Source organism: Nerophis lumbriciformis, linkage group LG02 (genome assembly GCF_033978685.3).
Source record: "Nerophis lumbriciformis linkage group LG02, RoL_Nlum_v2.1, whole genome shotgun sequence".
Classification (NCBI taxonomy): Eukaryota; Metazoa; Chordata; class Actinopteri; order Syngnathiformes; family Syngnathidae; genus Nerophis; species Nerophis lumbriciformis.
This window is the reverse complement of record NC_084549.2, coordinates 5,738,671-5,755,000: the sequence shown is the minus strand read 5'-3', so window position 1 is coordinate 5,755,000 and position 16,330 is coordinate 5,738,671.

The following is a 16,330-nucleotide window of genomic DNA, read 5'->3' as shown; positions in this document are numbered from 1 at the left end:
AGGCCCTAATTGGGACTTTGGAATGCAAAAGTGATAGCCTTATTCTTGAGAAGAGACTACATGCCAACATTTAAGTTATGGCATAAAGCTTTAAAGTTTAAATAGTGGTATTTCAGTGTGATATTTGCAGGTAAATTGGATCACTTCTCGCAGGAAAGAGGCCCTAATTGGGACTTTGGAATGCAAAAGTGATAGCCTTATCCTTGAGAAGAGACTACATGCCAAAAATTAAGTTATGGCGTAAAGCTTTAAAGTTTAAATAGTGGTATTTCAGTTTGATATTTGCAGGTGGATTGGATCACTTCTCGCCGGAAGGAGGCCCTAATTGGGACTTTGGAATGCAACAGTAATAGCCTTATCCTTGAGAAGAGAATACATGTTCAGCTCAATGCCAACATTTACGTTATGGCGTAGAGCTTTAAAGTTTAAATAGTGGTATTTCAGTTTGATATTCGCAGGTGGATTGGATCACTTCTCGCAGGAAAGAGGCCCCAATTGGAACTTTGGAATGCAAAAGTGATAGGCTTATCCTAGAAAAGAGACTACATGTTCAGCTCAATGCCAACATTTAAGTTATGGCGTAGAGCTTTAAAGTTTAAATAGTGGTATTTCAGTTTGATATTCGCAGGTAAATTGGATCACTTCTCGCAGGAAAGAGGCCCTAATTGGGACTTTGGAATGCAAAAGTGATAGCCTTATCCTTGAGAAGAGACTACATGTTCAGCTCAATGCCAACATTTAAGTTATGGCGTAGAGCTTTAAAGTTTAAATAGTGGTATTTCAGTTTGATATTCGCAGGTGGATTGGATCACTTCTCGCCAGAAGGAGGCCCTAATTGGGACTTTGGAATGCAAAAGTGATAGCCTTATCCTTGAGAAGAGACTACATGTTCAGCTCAATGCCAACATTTAAGTTATGGCGTAGAGCTTTAAAGTTTAAATAGTGGTATTTCAGTTTGATATTCGCAGGTGGATTGGATCACTTCTCGCCGGAAGGAGGCCCTAATTGGGACTTTGGAATGCAACAGTAATAGCCTTATCCTTGAGAAGAGACTACATTACATGTTCAGCTCAATGCCAACATTTAAGTTATGGCGTAGAGCTTTAAAGTTTAAATAGTGGTATTTCAGTTTGATATTCGCAGGTGGATTGGATCACTTCTTGCAGGAAAGAGGCCCTAATTGGGACTTTTGAATGCAAAAGTGATAGCCTTATCCTAGAGAAGAGACTACATGTTCGTCTCAATGCCAATATTTAAGTTATGGCGTAACGCTTTAAAGTTTAAATAGTGGTATTTCAGTTTGATATTCGCAGGTAAGTTGGATCACTTCTCGCAGGAAAGAGGCCCTAATTGGGACTTTGGAATGCAACAGTAATAGCCTTATCCTTGAGAAGAGACTACATGTTCAGCTCAATGCCAACATTTAAGTTATGGCGTAAAGCTTTAAAGTTTAAATAGTGGTATTTCAGTTTGATATTCGCAGGTAAGTTGGATCACTTCTCGCAGGAAAGAGGCCCTAATTGGGACTTTGGAATGCAAAAGTGATAGCCTTATCCTTGAGAAGAGACTACATGCCAACAATTAAGTTATGGCGTAAAGCTTTAAAGTTTAAATAGTGGTATTTCAGTTTGATATTCGCAGGCGGATTGGATCACTTCTCGCAGGAAAGAGGCCCTAATTGGGACTTTGGAATGCAAAAGTGATAGCCTTATCCTAGAGAAGAAACTACATGTTCAGCTCAATGCCAACATTTAAGTTATGGCGTAGAGCTTTAAAGTTTAAATAGTGGTATTTCAGTTTGATATTCGCAGGTGGATTGGATCACGTCTCGCAGGAAAGAGGCCCTAATTGGGACTTTAGAATGCAAAAGTGATAGCCTTATCCTAGAGAAGAGACTACATGTTCGGCTCAATGCCAATATTTAAGTTATGGCGTAAAGCTTTAAAGTTTAAATAGTGGTATTTCAGTTTGATATTCGCAGGTAAGTTGGATCACTTCTCGCAGGAAAGAGGCCCTAATTGGGACTTTGGAATGCAAAAGTGATAGCCTTATCCTTGAGAAGAGACTACATGCCAAAAATTAAGTTATGGCGTAAAGCTTTAAAGTTTAAATAGTGGTATTTCACTTTGATATTCGCAGGTAAATTGGATCACTTCTCGCAGGAAAGAGGCCCTAATTGGGACTTTGGAATGCAAAAGTGATAGCCTTATCCTTGAGAAGAGACTACATGCCAACAATTAAGTTATGGCGTAAAGCTTTAAAGTTTAAATAGTGGTATTTCAGTTTGATATTCGCAGGTAAATTGGATCACTTCTCGCAGGAAAGAGGCCCTAATTGGGACTTTGGAATGCAAAAGTGATAGCCTTATCCTTGAGAAGAGACTACATGCCAACATTTAAGTTATGGCGTAAAGCAGTTGTTTTTCAGACACCACATCACAGCTGACTCTTCTCACCCTGGACACAAACTATTCTCCTCTCAGGCAGGAGACTACGGTCCATCCAGACCCACACCTCCCGCCACCTGAACAGGTTTTTCCCCCCTCGGCCATCAGGTACATGAACAATAACAAGATCTGATAGCTCAGTTACAGCTCATGTTATTCTATTCCGTGTTATATGTGTTTTATGTTGCGCCAAGTTAAATTCCTAGTTTGTGAATCCCGTTCTCAAACAATGGCAATAAAAACTCTTCTGAAACTACACACGAACATCTCCTTTTATGGTCGGGGTTGTGCTCTCCTGACTTAGCACACACACACACACACACACACAGAGACAGGAAGGAGGAATATAAAACTGATGGTTTGGCTTCGACCAAGTTAGGAGTGCCTCATTTTCTTGACCTGACCTCCTTGTAGTGTGGAGGCAGGTAGCGAAAACCAAATTGAAGAAGAAACTGAAGCTATTGAGCCATATCGGTTTGAACCGTATGCAAGCGAAACCGACGAAAACGACACAACGGGAGAAAGCGAGGACGAATTCGGCGATCGCCTTCTAACCAACGATATGTATGTGTTTGTTTGGCATTAAAGGAAACTAACAACTATGAACTAGGTTTACAGCATATGAAATACATTTGGCAACAACATGCACTTTGAGAGTGCAGACAGCCCAATTTTCATCAATTAATATATTCTGTAGACATACCTTCATGTCAGCAGGCCAGGGAAGCTAGGGTCGATATTCTTCTCTTGATCATCTTCGGGATGGTGTGAGCCAAGACATCCAGGGGGTCTGCGGGAACAAACTGCCGCCATTGCTTGCCGTGCTAGCGAGGTCCTTTGTCCCTGAATTGCTCACACACTCCGGCAGATTCAATGGGGGTCTGGCGGCAGATTTCTTTGACTTTATGGTTGTAAATGCATCTGCTTTGAGTGTCGCAGGATATCCACACATTCTCGCCATCTCTGTCGTAGCATAGCTTTCGTCGGTAAAGTGTGCGGAACAAACGTCCAATTTCTTGCCACTTTCGCATCTTTGGGCCACTGGTGCAACTTGAATCCGTCCCTGTTCGTGTTGTTACCCTAACCCTAACCCTAACCCTGTTACCCTAACCCTAACCCTAATCCTAAACCTAACCCTAACCCTAACCCAAACCCCAACCCTAGCCCTAACCCTAACCAACTATTTTTCTTTATGCCTAACCTTAATCCTAACCCTAATCCTAACCCTAACCCCAACCCCAACCCTAACCCTAACCCGAACCCCTAACCCCTAACCCTAACTCTAACCCTAACCCTAATCCTAAACCTAACCCTAACCCAAACCCCAACACTAGCCCTAACCCTAACCAACTATTTTTCTTTATGCCTAACCTTAATCCTAATCCTAATCCTAACCCTAACCCCAACCCCAACCCTAACCCTAACCCTAACTCTAACCCTAACCCTAACCCTAACCCCCAACCATAGCCCTAACCCTAACCAACTATTTTTCTTTATGCCTAACTCTAACCCTAATCCTAACCCTAATCCAAACCCTAACCCCAACCCCAACCCTAACCCGAACCCGAACCCTAACCCTAACCCCCAACCCTAGCCCTAACCCTAACCAACTCTTTTTCTTTATGCCTAACCCTAACCCTAATCCTAACCCCAACCCCAACCCTAACCCTAACCCGAACCCTAACCCTAACCCCCAACCCTAGCCCTAACCCTAACCAACTCTTTTTCTTTATGCCTAACCCTAACCCTAATCCTAACCCTAACCCCAACCCCAACCCTAACCCCCAACCCTAGCCCTAACCCTAACCAACTCTTTTTCTTTATGCCTAACCCTAACCCTAATCCTAACCCTAACCTTAACTCTAATCCTAGCCCTAACCCGAACCCGAACCCCCAACCCTAGCCCTAACCCTAACCAACTCTTTTCTTTATGCCTAACCCTAACCCTAATCCTAACCCTAACCTTAAATCTAATCCTAGCCCTAACCCCAACCCCAACCCCAACCCTAACCCCAACCCCAACCCCAACCCCAACCCTAACCCCAACCCCAACCCCAACCCTAACCCTAACCCCAACCCTAACCCTAACCCTAATCCTAACCCTAACCTTAACTCTAATCCTAGCCCTAACCCCAACCCCAACCCCAACCCTAACCCCAACCCCAACCCCAACCCTAACCCCAACCCCAACCCCAACCCTAACCCTAACCCCAACCCTAACCCTAACCCTAGCCCTAACCCTAACCAACTATTTTTCTTTATGCCTAACCTTAATCCTAACCCTAATCCTAACCCTAACCCCAACCCCAACCCTAACCCTAACCCGAACCCCTAACCCTGTTACCCTAACCCTAACCCTAATCCTAAACCTAACCCTAACCCTAACCCAAACCCCAACCCTAGCCCTAACCCTAACCAACTATTTTTCTTTATGCCTAACCTTAATCCTAACCCTAATCCTAACCCTAACCCCAACCCCAACCCTAACCCTAACCCTAACCCTAACCCTAACCCCCAACCCTAGCCCTAACCCTAACCAACTATTTTTCTTTATGCCTAACCCTAACCCTAATCCTAACCCTAACCCCAACCCCAACCCCAACCCTAACCCGAACCCTAACCCTAACCCCCAACCCTAGCCCTAACCCTAACCAACTCTTTTTCTTTATGCCTAACCCTAACCCTAATCCTAACCCCAACCCCAACCCCAACCCTAACCCGAACCCTAACCCTAACCCCCAACCCTAGCACTAACCCTAACCAACTCTTTTTCTTTATGCCTAACCCTAACCCTAACCCCAACCCCAACCCTAACCCTAACCCTAACCCCCAACCTTAGCCCTAACCCTAACCAACTCTTTTTCTTTATGCCTAATCCTAACCCTAACCTTAACTCTAATCCTAGCCCTAACCCGAACCCTAACCCTAACCCCCAACCCTAGCCCTAACCCTAACCAACTCTTTTTCTTTATGCCTAACCCTAACCTTAATCCTAACCCTAACCTTAACTCTAATCCTAGCCCTAACCCCAACCCCAACCCTAACCCTAACCCTGTTACCCTAACCCTAACCCTAAACCTAACCCAAACCCCAACCCTAGCCCTAACCCTAACCAACTATTTTTCTTTATGCCTAACCTTAATCCTAACCCTAATCCTAACTCTAACCCCAACCCCAACCCTAACCCTAACCCAAACCCCTAACCCTGTTACCCTAACCCTAACCCTAACCCTAATCCTAAACCTAACCCTAACCCAAACCCCAACCCTAGCCCTAACCCTAACCAACTATTTTTCTTTATGCCTAACCTTAATCCTAACCCTAATCCTAACCCTAACCCTAACTCTAACCCTAACCCTAACCCTAACCCCCAACCCTAGCCCTAACCCTAACCAACTCTTTTTCTTTATGCCTAACCCTAACCCTAATCCTAACCTTAACCCCAACCCCAACCCTAACCCTAACCCTAACCCCCAACCCTAGCCCTAACCCTAACCAACTCTTTTTCTTTATGCCTAACCCTAACCCTAATCCTAACCCTAACCTTAACTCTAATCCTAGCCCTAACCCGAACCCGAACCCCCAACCCTAGCCCTAACCCTAACCAACTCTTTTCTTTATGCCTAACCCTAACCCTAATCCTAACCCTAACCTTAACTCTAATCCTAGCCCTAACCCCAACCTCAACCCCAACCCTAACCCTAACCCCAACCCCAACCCCAACCCCAACCCTAACCCTAACCCTAACCCCAACCCCAACCCCAACCCTAACCCTAACCCTAACCCTAACCCCAACCCTAACCCTAACCCTAACCCTAACCCCAACCCTAGCCCTAACCCTAACCAACTATTTTTCTTTATGCCTAACCTTAATCCTAACCCTAATCCTAACCCTAACCCCAACCCCAACCCCAACCCTAACCCTAACCCTAACCCCCAACCCTAGCCCTAACCCTAACCAACTATTTTTCTTTATGCCTAACCCTAACCCTAATCCTAACCCTAACCCCAACCCCAACCCCAACCCTAACCCGAACCCTAACCCTAACCCCCAACCCTAGCCCTAACCCTAACCAACTCTTTTTCATTATGCCTAACCCTAACCCTAATCCTAACCCTAACCCCAACCCCAACCCCAACCCTAACCCTAACCCGAACCCTAACCCCCAACCCTAGCACTAACCCTAACCAACTCTTTTTCTTTATGCCTAACCCTAACCCTAACCCCAACCCCAACCCTAACCCTAACCCCCAACCTTAGCCCTAACCCTAACCAACTCTTTTTCTTTATGCCTAACCCTAACCCTAATCCTAACCCTAACCTTAACTCTAATCCTAGCCCTAACCCGAACCCTAACCCTAACCCCCAACCCTAGCCCTAACCCTAACCAACTCTTTTTCTTTATGCCTAACCCTCACCTTAATCCTAACCCTAACCTTAACTCTAATCCTAGCCCTAACCCCAACCCCAACCCTAACCCTGTTACCCTAACCCTAACCCTAAACCTAACCCAAACCCCAACCCTAGCCCTAACCCTAACCAACTATTTTTCTTTATGCCTAACCTTAATCCTAACCCTAATCCTAACTCTAACCCCAACCCCAACCCTAACCCTAACCCGAACCCCTAACCCTGTTACCCTAACCCTAACCCTAACCCTAATCCTAAACCTAACCCTAACCCAAACCCCAACCCTAGCCCTAACCCTAACCAACTATTTTTCTTTATGCCTAACCTTAATCCTAACCCTAATCCTAACCCTAACCCTAACTCTAACCCGAACCCTAACCCTAACCCCCAACCCTAGCCCTAACCCTAACCAACTCTTTTTCTTTATGCCTAACTCTAACCCTAATCCTAACCCTAACCCCAACCCTAACCCGAACCCTAACCCTAACCCCCAACCCTAGCCCTAACCCTAACCAACTCTTTTTCTTTATGCCTAACCCTAACCCTAATCCTAACCCCAACCCCAACCCCAACCCCAACCCTAACCCTAACCCGAACCCTAACCCTAACCCTAACCCCCAACCCTAGCCCTAACCCTAACCAACTCTTTTTCTTTATGCCTAACCATAACCCTAATCCTAACCCTAACCCCAACCCCAACCCTAACCCGAACCCGAACCCTAACCCTAACCCCCAACCCTAGCCCTAACCCTAACCAACTATTTTTCTTTATGCCTAACCCTAACCCTAATCCTAACCCTAACCCCAACCCTAACACTAACCCTAACCCGAACCCTAACCCTAACCCCCAACCCTAGCCCTAACCCTAACCAACTATTTTCTTTATGCCTAACCCTAACCCTAATCCTAACCCTAACCCCAACCCTAACCCTAACCCTAACCCGAACCCTAACCCCCAACCCTAGCCCTAACCCTAACCAACTATTTTTCTTTATGCCTAACCCTAACCCTAATCCTAACCCTAACCCCAACCCTAACACTAACCCTAACCCGAACCCTAACCCTAACCCCCAACCCTAGCCCTAACCCTAACCAACTCTTTTTCTTTATGCCTAACCCTAACCCTAATCCTAACCCCAACCCCAACCCCAACCCTAACCCTAACCCGAACCCTAACCCTAACCCCCAACCCTAGCCCTAACCCTAACCAACTCTTTTTCTTTATGCCTAACCCTAACCCTAATCCTAACCCTAACCCCAACCCCAACCCTAACCCTAACCCGAACCCTAACCCTAACCCCCAACCCTAGCCCTAACCCTAACCAACTATTTTCTTTATGCCTAACCCTAACCCTAATCCTAACCCTAACCCCAACCCTAACCCTAACCCGAACCCTAACCCTAACCCCCAACCCTAGCCCTAACCAACTCTTTTTCTTTATGCCTAACCCTAACCCTAATCCTAACCCTAACCCCAACCCCAACCCCAACCCGAACCCGAACCCTAACCCTAACCCCCAACCCTAACCCTAACCCTAACCAACTATTATCTTTATGCCTAACCCTAACCCTAATCCTAACCCTAACCCCAACCCCAACCCTAACCCGAACCCTAACCCTAACCCCCAACCCTAGCCCTAACCCTAACCAACTCTTTTTCTTTATGCCTAACCCTAACCCTAACCCCCAACACCTAACCCCAACCCTAACCCTAACCCTAACCCGAACCCTAACCCCCAACCCTAGCCCTAACCCTAACCAACTATTTTTCTTTATGCCTAACCCTAACCCTAATCCGAACCCTAACCCTAACCCCCAACCCTAGCCCTAACCCTAACCAACTAATTTTCTTTATGCCTAACCCTAACCCTAATCCTAACCCTAACCTTAACTCTAATCCTAGCCCTAACCCGAACCCTAACCCTAACCCCCAACCCTAGCCCTAACCCTAACCAACTCTTTTTCTTTATGCCTAACCCTAACCCTAATCCTAACCCTAACCTTAACTCTAATCCTAGCCCTAACCCCAACCCCAACCCTAGCCCTAACCCTAACCAACTCTTTTTCTTTATGCCTAACCCTAACCCTAATCCTAACCCTAACCTTAACTCTAATCCTAGCCCTAATCCGAACCCGAACCCTAACCCTAACCCCCAACCCTAGCCCTAACCCTAACCAACTCTTTTTCTTTATGCCTAACCCTAACCCTAATCCTAACCCTAACCCCAACCCCAACCCCAACCCTAACCCTAACCCGAACCCTAACCCCCAACCCTAGCACTAACCCTAACCAACTCTTTTTCTTTATGCCTAACCCTAACCCTAACCCCAACCCCAACCCTAACCCTAACCCCCAACCTTAGCCCTAACCCTAACCAACTCTTTTTCTTTATGCCTAACCCTAACCCTAATCCTAACCCTAACCTTAACTCTAATCCTAGCCCTAACCCGAACCCTAACCCTAACCCCCAACCCTAGCCCTAACCCTAACCAACTCTTTTTCTTTATGCCTAACCCTCACCTTAATCCTAACCCTAACCTTAACTCTAATCCTAGCCCTAACCCCAACCCCAACCCTAACCCTGTTACCCTAACCCTAACCCTAAACCTAACCCAAACCCCAACCCTAGCCCTAACCCTAACCAACTATTTTTCTTTATGCCTAACCTTAATCCTAACCCTAATCCTAACTCTAACCCCAACCCCAACCCTAACCCTAACCCGAACCCCTAACCCTGTTACCCTAACCCTAACCCTAACCCTAATCCTAAACCTAACCCTAACCCAAACCCCAACCCTAGCCCTAACCCTAACCAACTATTTTTCTTTATGCCTAACCTTAATCCTAACCCTAATCCTAACCCTAACCCTAACTCTAACCCGAACCCTAACCCTAACCCCCAACCCTAGCCCTAACCCTAACCAACTCTTTTTCTTTATGCCTAACTCTAACCCTAATCCTAACCCTAACCCCAACCCTAACCCGAACCCTAACCCTAACCCCCAACCCTAGCCCTAACCCTAACCAACTCTTTTTCTTTATGCCTAACCCTAACCCTAATCCTAACCCCAACCCCAACCCCAACCCCAACCCTAACCCTAACCCGAACCCTAACCCTAACCCTAACCCCCAACCCTAGCCCTAACCCTAACCAACTCTTTTTCTTTATGCCTAACCATAACCCTAATCCTAACCCTAACCCCAACCCCAACCCTAACCCGAACCCGAACCCTAACCCTAACCCCCAACCCTAGCCCTAACCCTAACCAACTATTTTTCTTTATGCCTAACCCTAACCCTAATCCTAACCCTAACCCCAACCCTAACACTAACCCTAACCCGAACCCTAACCCTAACCCCCAACCCTAGCCCTAACCCTAACCAACTATTTTCTTTATGCCTAACCCTAACCCTAATCCTAACCCTAACCCCAACCCTAACCCTAACCCTAACCCGAACCCTAACCCCCAACCCTAGCCCTAACCCTAACCAACTATTTTTCTTTATGCCTAACCCTAACCCTAATCCTAACCCTAACCCCAACCCTAACACTAACCCTAACCCGAACCCTAACCCTAACCCCCAACCCTAGCCCTAACCCTAACCAACTCTTTTTCTTTATGCCTAACCCTAACCCTAATCCTAACCCCAACCCCAACCCCAACCCTAACCCTAACCCGAACCCTAACCCTAACCCCCAACCCTAGCCCTAACCCTAACCAACTCTTTTTCTTTATGCCTAACCCTAACCCTAATCCTAACCCTAACCCCAACCCCAACCCTAACCCTAACCCGAACCCTAACCCTAACCCCCAACCCTAGCCCTAACCCTAACCAACTATTTTTCTTTATGCCTAACCCTAACCCTAATCCTAACCCTAACCCCAACCCTAACACTAACCCTAACCCGAACCCTAACCCTAACCCCCAACCCTAGCCCTAACCCTAACCAACTATTTTCTTTATGCCTAACCCTAACCCTAATCCTAACCCTAACCCCAACCCTAACCCTAACCCGAACCCTAACCCTAACCCCCAACCCTAGCCCTAACCAACTCTTTTTCTTTATGCCTAACCCTAACCCTAATCCTAACCCTAACCCCAACCCCAACCCCAACCCGAACCCGAACCCTAACCCTAACCCCCAACCCTAACCCTAACCCTAACCAACTATTATCTTTATGCCTAACCCTAACCCTAATCCTAACCCTAACCCCAACCCCAACCCTAACCCGAACCCGAACCCTAACCCTAACCCCCAACCCTAGCCCTAACCCTAACCAACTCTTTTTCTTTATGCCTAACCCTAACCCTAACCCCCAACACCTAACCCCAACCCTAACCCTAACCCTAACCCGAACCCTAACCCCCAACCCTAGCCCTAACCCTAACCAACTATTTTTCTTTATGCCTAACCCTAACCCTAATCCGAACCCTAACCCTAACCCCCAACCCTAGCCCTAACCCTAACCAACTAATTTTCTTTATGCCTAACCCTAACCCTAATCCTAACCCTAACCTTAACTCTAATCCTAGCCCTAACCCGAACCCTAACCCTAACCCCCAACCCTAGCCCTAACCCTAACCAACTCTTTTTCTTTATGCCTAACCCTAACCCTAATCCTAACCCTAACCTTAACTCTAATCCTAGCCCTAACCCCAACCCCAACCCTAGCCCTAACCCTAACCAACTCTTTTTCTTTATGCCTAACCCTAACCCTAATCCTAACCCTAACCTTAACTCTAATCCTAGCCCTAATCCGAACCCGAACCCTAACCCTAACCCCCAACCCTAGCCCTAACCCTAACCAACTCTTTTTCTTTATGCCTAACCCTAACCCTAATCCTAACCCTAACCCCAACCCCAACCCCAACCCTAACCCTAACCCGAACCCTAACCCCCAACCCTAGCACTAACCCTAACCAACTCTTTTTCTTTATGCCTAACCCTAACCCTAACCCCAACCCCAACCCTAACCCTAACCCCCAACCTTAGCCCTAACCCTAACCAACTCTTTTTCTTTATGCCTAACCCTAACCCTAATCCTAACCCTAACCTTAACTCTAATCCTAGCCCTAACCCGAACCCTAACCCTAACCCCCAACCCTAGCCCTAACCCTAACCAACTCTTTTTCTTTATGCCTAACCCTCACCTTAATCCTAACCCTAACCTTAACTCTAATCCTAGCCCTAACCCCAACCCCAACCCTAACCCTGTTACCCTAACCCTAACCCTAAACCTAACCCAAACCCCAACCCTAGCCCTAACCCTAACCAACTATTTTTCTTTATGCCTAACCTTAATCCTAACCCTAATCCTAACTCTAACCCCAACCCCAACCCTAACCCTAACCCGAACCCCTAACCCTGTTACCCTAACCCTAACCCTAACCCTAATCCTAAACCTAACCCTAACCCAAACCCCAACCCTAGCCCTAACCCTAACCAACTATTTTTCTTTATGCCTAACCTTAATCCTAACCCTAATCCTAACCCTAACCCTAACTCTAACCCGAACCCTAACCCTAACCCCCAACCCTAGCCCTAACCCTAACCAACTCTTTTTCTTTATGCCTAACTCTAACCCTAATCCTAACCCTAACCCCAACCCTAACCCGAACCCTAACCCTAACCCCCAACCCTAGCCCTAACCCTAACCAACTCTTTTTCTTTATGCCTAACCCTAACCCTAATCCTAACCCCAACCCCAACCCCAACCCCAACCCTAACCCTAACCCGAACCCTAACCCTAACCCTAACCCCCAACCCTAGCCCTAACCCTAACCAACTCTTTTTCTTTATGCCTAACCATAACCCTAATCCTAACCCTAACCCCAACCCCAACCCTAACCCGAACCCGAACCCTAACCCTAACCCCCAACCCTAGCCCTAACCCTAACCAACTATTTTTCTTTATGCCTAACCCTAACCCTAATCCTAACCCTAACCCCAACCCTAACACTAACCCTAACCCGAACCCTAACCCTAACCCCCAACCCTAGCCCTAACCCTAACCAACTATTTTCTTTATGCCTAACCCTAACCCTAATCCTAACCCTAACCCCAACCCTAACCCTAACCCTAACCCGAACCCTAACCCCCAACCCTAGCCCTAACCCTAACCAACTATTTTTCTTTATGCCTAACCCTAACCCTAATCCTAACCCTAACCCCAACCCTAACACTAACCCTAACCCGAACCCTAACCCTAACCCCCAACCCTAGCCCTAACCCTAACCAACTCTTTTTCTTTATGCCTAACCCTAACCCTAATCCTAACCCCAACCCCAACCCCAACCCTAACCCTAACCCGAACCCTAACCCTAACCCCCAACCCTAGCCCTAACCCTAACCAACTCTTTTTCTTTATGCCTAACCCTAACCCTAATCCTAACCCTAACCCCAACCCCAACCCTAACCCTAACCCGAACCCTAACCCTAACCCCCAACCCTAGCCCTAACCCTAACCAACTATTTTTCTTTATGCCTAACCCTAACCCTAATCCTAACCCTAACCCCAACCCTAACACTAACCCTAACCCGAACCCTAACCCTAACCCCCAACCCTAGCCCTAACCCTAACCAACTATTTTCTTTATGCCTAACCCTAACCCTAATCCTAACCCTAACCCCAACCCTAACCCTAACCCGAACCCTAACCCTAACCCCCAACCCTAGCCCTAACCAACTCTTTTTCTTTATGCCTAACCCTAACCCTAATCCTAACCCTAACCCCAACCCCAACCCCAACCCGAACCCGAACCCTAACCCTAACCCCCAACCCTAACCCTAACCCTAACCAACTATTATCTTTATGCCTAACCCTAACCCTAATCCTAACCCTAACCCCAACCCCAACCCTAACCCGAACCCTAACCCTAACCCCCAACCCTAGCCCTAACCCTAACCAACTCTTTTTCTTTATGCCTAACCCTAACCCTAACCCCCAACACCTAACCCCAACCCTAACCCTAACCCTAACCCGAACCCTAACCCCCAACCCTAGCCCTAACCCTAACCAACTATTTTTCTTTATGCCTAACCCTAACCCTAATCCGAACCCTAACCCTAACCCCCAACCCTAGCCCTAACCCTAACCAACTAATTTTCTTTATGCCTAACCCTAACCCTAATCCTAACCCTAACCTTAACTCTAATCCTAGCCCTAACCCGAACCCTAACCCTAACCCCCAACCCTAGCCCTAACCCTAACCAACTCTTTTTCTTTATGCCTAACCCTAACCCTAATCCTAACCCTAACCTTAACTCTAATCCTAGCCCTAACCCCAACCCCAACCCTAGCCCTAACCCTAACCAACTCTTTTTCTTTATGCCTAACCCTAACCCTAATCCTAACCCTAACCTTAACTCTAATCCTAGCCCTAATCCGAACCCGAACCCTAACCCTAACCCCCAACCCTAGCCCTAACCCTAACCAACTCTTTTTCTTTATGCCTAACCCTAACCCTAATCCTAACCCTAACCCCAACCCCAACCCCAACCCTAACCCTAACCCGAACCCTAACCCCCAACCCTAGCACTAACCCTAACCAACTCTTTTTCTTTATGCCTAACCCTAACCCTAACCCCAACCCCAACCCTAACCCTAACCCCCAACCTTAGCCCTAACCCTAACCAACTCTTTTTCTTTATGCCTAACCCTAACCCTAATCCTAACCCTAACCTTAACTCTAATCCTAGCCCTAACCCGAACCCTAACCCTAACCCCCAACCCTAGCCCTAACCCTAACCAACTCTTTTTCTTTATGCCTAACCCTCACCTTAATCCTAACCCTAACCTTAACTCTAATCCTAGCCCTAACCCCAACCCCAACCCTAACCCTGTTACCCTAACCCTAACCCTAAACCTAACCCAAACCCCAACCCTAGCCCTAACCCTAACCAACTATTTTTCTTTATGCCTAACCTTAATCCTAACCCTAATCCTAACTCTAACCCCAACCCCAACCCTAACCCTAACCCGAACCCCTAACCCTGTTACCCTAACCCTAACCCTAACCCTAATCCTAAACCTAACCCTAACCCAAACCCCAACCCTAGCCCTAACCCTAACCAACTATTTTTCTTTATGCCTAACCTTAATCCTAACCCTAATCCTAACCCTAACCCTAACTCTAACCCGAACCCTAACCCTAACCCCCAACCCTAGCCCTAACCCTAACCAACTCTTTTTCTTTATGCCTAACTCTAACCCTAATCCTAACCCTAACCCCAACCCTAACCCGAACCCTAACCCTAACCCCCAACCCTAGCCCTAACCCTAACCAACTCTTTTTCTTTATGCCTAACCCTAACCCTAATCCTAACCCCAACCCCAACCCCAACCCCAACCCTAACCCTAACCCGAACCCTAACCCTAACCCTAACCCCCAACCCTAGCCCTAACCCTAACCAACTCTTTTTCTTTATGCCTAACCATAACCCTAATCCTAACCCTAACCCCAACCCCAACCCTAACCCGAACCCGAACCCTAACCCTAACCCCCAACCCTAGCCCTAACCCTAACCAACTATTTTTCTTTATGCCTAACCCTAACCCTAATCCTAACCCTAACCCCAACCCTAACACTAACCCTAACCCGAACCCTAACCCTAACCCCCAACCCTAGCCCTAACCCTAACCAACTATTTTCTTTATGCCTAACCCTAACCCTAATCCTAACCCTAACCCCAACCCTAACCCTAACCCTAACCCGAACCCTAACCCCCAACCCTAGCCCTAACCCTAACCAACTATTTTTCTTTATGCCTAACCCTAACCCTAATCCTAACCCTAACCCCAACCCTAACACTAACCCTAACCCGAACCCTAACCCTAACCCCCAACCCTAGCCCTAACCCTAACCAACTCTTTTTCTTTATGCCTAACCCTAACCCTAATCCTAACCCCAACCCCAACCCCAACCCTAACCCTAACCCGAACCCTAACCCTAACCCCCAACCCTAGCCCTAACCCTAACCAACTCTTTTTCTTTATGCCTAACCCTAACCCTAATCCTAACCCTAACCCCAACCCCAACCCTAACCCTAACCCGAACCCTAACCCTAACCCCCAACCCTAGCCCTAACCCTAACCAACTATTTTTCTTTATGCCTAACCCTAACCCTAATCCTAACCCTAACCCCAACCCTAACACTAACCCTAACCCGAACCCTAACCCTAACCCCCAACCCTAGCCCTAACCCTAACCAACTATTTTCTTTATGCCTAACCCTAACCCTAATCCTAACCCTAACCCCAACCCTAACCCTAACCCGAACCCTAACCCTAACCCCCAACCCTAGCCCTAACCAACTCTTTTTCTTTATGCCTAACCCTAACCCTAATCCTAACCCTAACCCCAACCCCAACCCCAACCCGAACCCTAACCCTAACCCCCAACCCTAACCCTAACCCTAACCAACTATTATCTTTATGCCTAACCCTAACCCTAATCCTAACCCTAACCC